The sequence below is a fragment of the Oncorhynchus gorbuscha genome, linkage group LG07, assembly GCF_021184085.1.
Source record: "Oncorhynchus gorbuscha isolate QuinsamMale2020 ecotype Even-year linkage group LG07, OgorEven_v1.0, whole genome shotgun sequence".
Lineage (NCBI taxonomy): Eukaryota > Metazoa > Chordata > Actinopteri > Salmoniformes > Salmonidae > Oncorhynchus > Oncorhynchus gorbuscha.
Genome location: NC_060179.1, coordinates 55,407,977 through 55,414,945, shown reverse-complemented (window position 1 = coordinate 55,414,945; position 6,969 = coordinate 55,407,977). Strand labels below are relative to the sequence as shown.

The following is a 6,969-nucleotide window of genomic DNA, read 5'->3' as shown; positions in this document are numbered from 1 at the left end:
TGTGTGTGTGTGTGTGTGTGTGTGTGTGTGTGTGTGTGTGTGTGTGTGTGTGTGTGTGTGTGTGTGTGTGTGTGTGTGTGTTCATTTTCTCGGTTAGTTACCATGGAAATAGGCCAAGCTGCAGGCACGTGGGGGAAAAGCCGAACCATGTGCTGCAGCACACTAGTCTGCACTGGTCCAACACACGCGCACACACACGCGCACACACGCGCGCGCACACACACACACGCACGCACGCACACACACACACACACACACACACACACACACACACACACACACACACACACGCCAGAGCCTGAACCTGGTGGTGATGTGTATTGATGGCTGAGAGTTCCTGGCAGCCAGGGTGAGTCAGAATATTACTAATATTCAATCAAACTCGAAGACCCTGTGATCCAGCACCATGAACACGCAATGTCCTACTGTACACGACCCATATTGGTCACTACACCATTGATGTGTTCCAGTTCTCCCCCTCTCACTCTTTTCCCCCTCCTTCTCACTGTAGTAGGTGATAGAGGCTGGTGACACCACAGGCCAGCACAGTGAAAGACAATCTACTGTCCACACACACAATGGCCTCCCTTACAGCTGACTGCACCGCACACACGCAACTACCCCCAACAACAAAAACAACAACAAAGATAACAACAACAACAACAACCGCTGGTCACTCAGGCGGGTCACGAGAGTAACAAATAACACAAGTTAGCTACTGAGAGTTGCATTGCATTGTAAAGTCTTAAAGCCTGTTTGTATCCCCCTTCCCTTCCCTGCCCTCCCTCTCTCTCTCTCTCTCTCTCTCTCTCTCTCTCTCTCTCTCTCTCTCTCTCTCTCTCTCTCTCTCTCTCTCTCTCTCTCTCTCTCTCTCTGGCTCTCTGGCTCTCCTCCCACACTGCTTCCAGGCCGGGATCCAATCCAATCAGCGCTAGATCCTTGTTACAGCTCCCTTGACATCTAAAGATGATTTCTGATTGAGCCGACATGTGAAGTGTTTAGCGCGAACGTGGAACATTGCCTTTAAAAGGTGCATAGTCAAGTGACAAATATATCAGGAAACAAAACGCACAGCCTGATCCACGTCGAAATGTCTTACTGTTTTAAAAAACAAACATTTGTTTACATTTTCTAACATGACCATTATCTCGCGTTCTGAGTTTCTCTCAACAAGAATTTATTCAGCCAAAAATGTGCCTACTTCAATCACAGCAATGCGGGAAGCTGTGTTAAGCAAGGTCTACAGCACCCAGGAGTAGTTGTTTCAGAGTTAAATGCCTTGCTCAAGGGCAGAACAGCAGATTTTTCCTCCTTGCCAGCTCAGGGATTCAAACCAGCAACCTTTTGGTTACTGACCAAACAGTCTTAACCACTAGGCTACCTGTCACCGGAAGAGAGAACGTTCCAGAAAGAATTTGCATGCTTGATTGAACGCCTTTTCACTATGCAGGTGGGTCTATGAGGTAGTGCAGAGGTTCTGTGGCCGGATCTCCAAATATTACGAAATATATTCAGTACCAGTCAAAAGTTTGGACACACCAACTCATTCAAGGGTTTTTCTTTATTTCAATATTTTCTACATTCTAGAATGATAGTGAAGACATCACACTATGAAATAACACATATGGAATCATGTAGTAACCAAAACAGTGTTAAACAAATCAAAATTTGAGATTCTTCAATGTAGCCACCCTTTGCCTTGATGACAGCATTGCACACTCTTGGCATTCTCTCAACCAGCTTCATAAGGTGGAATGCAATTCAATTAACAGGTATGCCCTGTTAAAAGTTCATTTGAGTAATTTCATTCCTTCTTAATGCGTTTGAGCCAATCAGTTGTGTTGTGACAAGGTAGGGGTGGACAAAAGGAAAACCTCTTGGCAAATAGTATCCGCAAAACATCAGTCTCAACATCAACAGTGTAGAGGCGACTCCGGAATGCTGGCCTTCGAGGCAGAGTTGCAAAGAAAAAGCCATATCTCAGACTGGCCAATAAAAATAAAAGATTCAGATGGGCAAAAGAACATAGACACTGGACAGAGGAACTCTGCCTAGAAGGCCAGCATCCCATGTTATAACAGCCTCAACTCTGCTGGGTGTTGGAAAATTACTGCGGGGACTTGCTTCCATTCAGCCACCAGAGCATTAGTGAGGTCGGGCACTGATGTTGGGAGATCAGGCCTGGCTCGCAGTCGGCGTTCCAATTCATCCCAAAGGTATTTGATGGGGTTGAGGTCAGGGCTCTGTGCAGGCCAGTCAAATTCTTCCACTCCGAACTCGATCAACCATTTCTGTATGGACCTCGCTTTGTGCAATTGTCATGCTGAAAAGGGAAAGGGCCGTCCCCAAATTGTTGCCACAAATTTGGAAGCACAGAATTGTCTAGAACGCCATTGTATGCTGTAGTGAATCATCACGCATTTCCATTGCTCCAGAGTCCAATGGTGGCGAGCTTTACACCACTCCAACGCTTGATATTGCACATGGTGATCTTAGGCTTGTGTGCGGCTGCTCGGCCATGGAAACCCATTTCATAAAGCTCCCGATAAACAGTTTTTGTGCTGACGATGCTTCCAGAGGCAGTTTGGAACTCCGTAGTGAGTGTTGCAACAGAGGACAGACCATTTTTGCGCGCTACATGCTTCAGTACTCAACGGTCCCATTCTGTGAGCTTGGTGGCCTACCACTTCGCGGCTGAGCCTTTGTTTCTCCTAGACGTTTCCACTTTACAATAACAGCACTTACAATTGACCAGGGTAGCTCTAGCAGGGCAGAAATTTGAAAAACGGACTTGTTGGAAAAGCAGCATCCTATGACGGTGCCACGTTGCAAGTCACTGACCTCTTCAGTACGGGCCATTCTACTGCCAATGTTTGTCTATGGAGATTGAATAGCTGTGTGCTTGATTTTATACAAATCCACTCATTTGAAGGGGGGTTCGCATACCTTTGTATATCTTTAAAGTTGCAACAACAAGAAATCTCTCTGCCCCAAGAAAATATGTATAGAATTGCAGGAAATTAGCTTGAAAACTGCTCTATTTTTACTCTCCAAATGCTAAGATGCGGGCCTTTTAAATGTTCTTTCTCCGGGCCTGAGACTTGAGGCACGTTCCTCTGCCCAGGCATTGCTGATACCTGCCAGACCTTACAACACCCGGATAGGTATTTTAAGTATCAGCTAACCACATCACATGTTACAGCGATATGTCAGTTGATGACACAGTCGATGACGTGGCATGCAACCATTGGTTTACGCACGCAACGTCTAAGCAGGGGAACGTGACCACGGTTTGTCCAGCCATGCACTGCTGATGTCATCGTAAAAATCCTTGTAGGCTATTTCGTTTGCACTTGAGTTATGTTCTGATTATGAGGGGGTTCCTGATGATATTTTCTATCACAAAAGGAGTCTCCCACCCCAAGAAGTTTGAGAATCTCTGGTCTAGCCCACAGGCCAGTGTTTGCTTTTGGTGAATCTACTTGATTGATTGATTGATTGATTGATTGATTGATTGATTGATTGATTGATTGATTGATTGATTGATTCTGAAGGTGTTAGCATTTTGCTCTTTGGAGCCCAACAAGAAAAGGAAACAACTAGAGTTGGATTCCCAAATGGCCTGACTCCTAGGTCTCTTTCTTAAACTCCGCTCCGCTGAAATACTTTATTCTCTCTCTCGTTCTGACCTCTGTTCTCCCTTCTCGTCAGTTCCTTCATCCATCTTTTAGTCTCTCTCTCTCTCCCTTTCCTTAAGTCTCCCTATCTCAAGTCTCTCCGCACTGACGCACACACGCATGCGTCGTAACTGGGTTATAGCCTCAAATAGCACTGGTTGACAATGGGGGAGAACCCAGAGTTCATTCTCCCCACTCTCTTTCTTTCTCTCTCTCTCCCTTTCCCTCGCCCCTCTCTCTCTCTCTTCTTTCTCTCTCTCTCTCCCTTTCCCTCGCCCCTCTCTCTCTCTCTCTCTCTTTCTTTCTCTCTCTCTCCCTTTCCCTCGCCCCTCTCTCTCTCTCTCTTTCTCTCTCTCTCCCTTTCCCTCGCCCCTCTCTCTCTCTCTTTCTTTCTCTCTCTCTCCCTTTCCCTCGCCCCTCTCTCTCTCTCTTTCTTTCTCTCTCTCTCCCTTTCCCTCGCCCCTCTCTCTCTCTCTTTCTTCAGTAATTCTCAGAGGTTTGCTGGCTAGGATCCTCTCTCTGTCTCTCTCTCAGTAATTCTCTAGAACCCCCCCCTCCGCTCTATTCAGACATTACATACGGAACACTCCGTTTTTAGAACATTTCATTCATCGAACAAGAACATCCCCCCCTTAAATTAAACATTATATTCTAGAATTGTATTTTAATTTATACCCAGACACACACACAGCTTCAGAGTGGAATCACAATTAGAGAGCCAATGTCAAGCCTGCCTCTCAGGACATCCCGTACTTTCAGAATGAACTCTCACTATTAAGTAGTAGTTCTATTGACTCTGGAAATGCATTGAACTCTTATTTGTCAAAGTAGCCGACGCAGGAGTCACTAACACGGCGAGCGTGTGTGTATATACACATGGATGCGTGTGACAGAGAGTAGAAGAGTGATCTAAGACTGAACCCCCCCCCCTTCAAGGTCATTCCCCCCAGCTTATAGACTATGCACTTTACTCGACCTCATGAAAACACACACACGCACACACTTGACACACACGCACATATTATCAGGCACGTGTGCACGTGCACGTGCACACAGACCTTCTATGAGGATGATAAAAAAAGGCTGAGAAATTGAGAATATGTTAATATATTCTCTTACATAATGTAATTCAAACGCACACTAAACCTTGCACGTTCTACTATTCACAGATTAGGGGGAGGGAGGGATAAAGAGGGACAGAGAGAGAGAGAGAGAGAGAGAGAGAGAGAGAGAGAGAGAGAGAGAGAGAGAGAGAGAGAGAGAGAGAGAGAGAGAGAGAGAGAGAGAGAGATGCTAGGAAGGAAGGAAGGAAGGAAGGAAGGAAGGAAGGAAGGAAGGAAGGAAGGAAGGAAGGAAGGAAGGAAGGAAGGAAGGAAGGAAGGAAGGAAGGAAGGAAGGAAGGAAGGAAGGAAGGAAGGAAGGAAGGAAGGAAGGAAGGAAGGAAGGAGAGTGAATGAAAAAGTAGACACCTCTCCTCCTGTCCTCTCCCCATTCCCCTTCTCCTCTATCCCCCTGTCCTTTCCTCCAGCAATAAACAACAGTCACAACAATAAGCCAAAACCAGCCTATCAGGATTTAACTACAGTCTCCAAACCAAAGTGGAATTCCATCAGTTCTACCTGACCACATATTTCTCTTCAACCCACTGTCTGTCTGCTAACTGCTACCACTCTGTTCTGCTGAGTAGGAGCGTGAGAGAGAGAGCAAGAGAGAGCGAGAGAGAGAGAATGTCAGAGAGAGCCATGCTTGGTCCAGACCGCAGCAAGGTGTCAGAACATGCATTGTAAAGAGCTGTGTGTGTGTGTGTGTGTGTGTGTGTGTGTGTGTGTGTGTGTGTGTGTGTGTGTGTGTGTGTGTGTGTGTGTGTGTGTGTGTGTGTGTGTGTGTGTGTGTGTGTGTGTGTGTGTGTGTGTGTGTGTGTGTGTGTGTGTGTGTGTGTGTGTGTGCTCGCAGCAGGGGTGTCCTCGGTGCTGGTATGAAGAGTAACAGCCAACATCATCTATCATAGAGACCAAACCGCAGCGGTAAATCAATACCGGGGCTGCGGTTGGCTTTCTATCAACAAGTCACCAGGGCCGTTAACGGCTAACACAAACCATCTGTAATAGAATATAATAACCTAACGGAAAGGTTTATAAGCAAGTTCCAATAATCCATTTAAAGCATTAGGTATTTATACAATATCTACCAACTCTGAAAGTGTCAATCTGGTCCTCAGAATCTCCACCTGTTCTAAAATTATGGTAATGATGCACAAAGCTACACTCGTGGAGATGCTGATGCTGCCCGTGTGTGTGTGTGTGTGTGTGTGTGTGTGTGTGTGTGTGTGTGTGTGTGTGTGTGTGTGTGTGTGTGTGTGTGTGTGTGTGTGTGTGTGTGTGTGTGTGTGTGTGTGTGTGTGTGTGTGTGTGTGTGTGTGTGTGTGTGTGTGTGTGTGTGTGTGTGTGTGTGTGTGTGTGCCTCTGAGCTACCTGCGTAAAGGACATCGATTACATCCATTTCAACCACATGAACCATGCAGCGCTGCGTAATAAACACTGGAGAGAGAGAGAGAGAGAGAAAGAAGAGAGAGGGAGAGAGAGAGAGAGAGAGAGAGAGAGAGAGAGAGAGAGAGAGAGAGAGAGAGAGAGAGAGAGAGAGAGAGAGAGAGAGAGAGAGAGAGAGAGAGAGAGAGAGAGAGAGCAAAACCTACGCACAGTAGATGACATCTGGCCGCGCGGAAGCACGCACATCCTTTCGAACTGTCTTTGCCGCGTGCGTTCTTTACTGGTGAATGAGTACCCAGTGTCCCTGCCTTAATCTCTCATAGATGGAGTTTAAACTGTGCGTGCTCACCTCGGGTCCCGGTCGTGTCCCGTTCAGGTCTCGTGCTGTCCTGGTAAAAAAAAAGAACGAGAGAGAGGAGAGGGAGAAGAGGAGAGGCGCTCAATCCAACCTTCCATCCAGTGCTGCGGCCGCGGCACCCTGCTCTCGCGATAGCTGGCCGGTTTTCCCGAGCTCACTTACAGTGAGTGACGTCAGACTGTGTGAATGAATAGCTCCTTGCATCCCTCTACCGGTCAATGAGCGAAACTGCCTTGGTGATAATGTACCAATTACGTCATGGCAATAGCTACTGTAGCAGAGCAGACCTGAATTACAATGTGTTGAGGGGATAATGATAAATTGCAAATAAGAAGAGTTCCTCAGCCAGGATTTCTGTACAGGGAAAGGTTTATTGGATAAAATACAGAGTTTACTAGAAACATCAGGTGTGTCTATAATGTCTGCAGTATCGAGGCTACATGTTCAA

At 46.5% G+C, this 6,969-nt stretch overlaps 1 protein-coding gene across 5 annotated transcripts in view; it reads right to left on the bottom strand.

Moving 5' to 3' along the window:
- Window positions 1–6,657, bottom strand: part of LOC124040060 (inactive ubiquitin carboxyl-terminal hydrolase 54-like) — a 31,990-nt gene extending 25,333 nt beyond the window's left edge. For 4 of the 5 annotated variants that reach the window (XM_046356833.1, XM_046356835.1, XM_046356837.1 and 1 more), the window contains exon 1: window positions 6,513–6,657. The gene's annotated coding sequence lies outside the window, so the exon portion shown is untranslated. The other variant, XM_046356834.1, reaches the window with a different exon arrangement.
- Window positions 6,658–6,969: the final 312 nt, after the last annotated feature.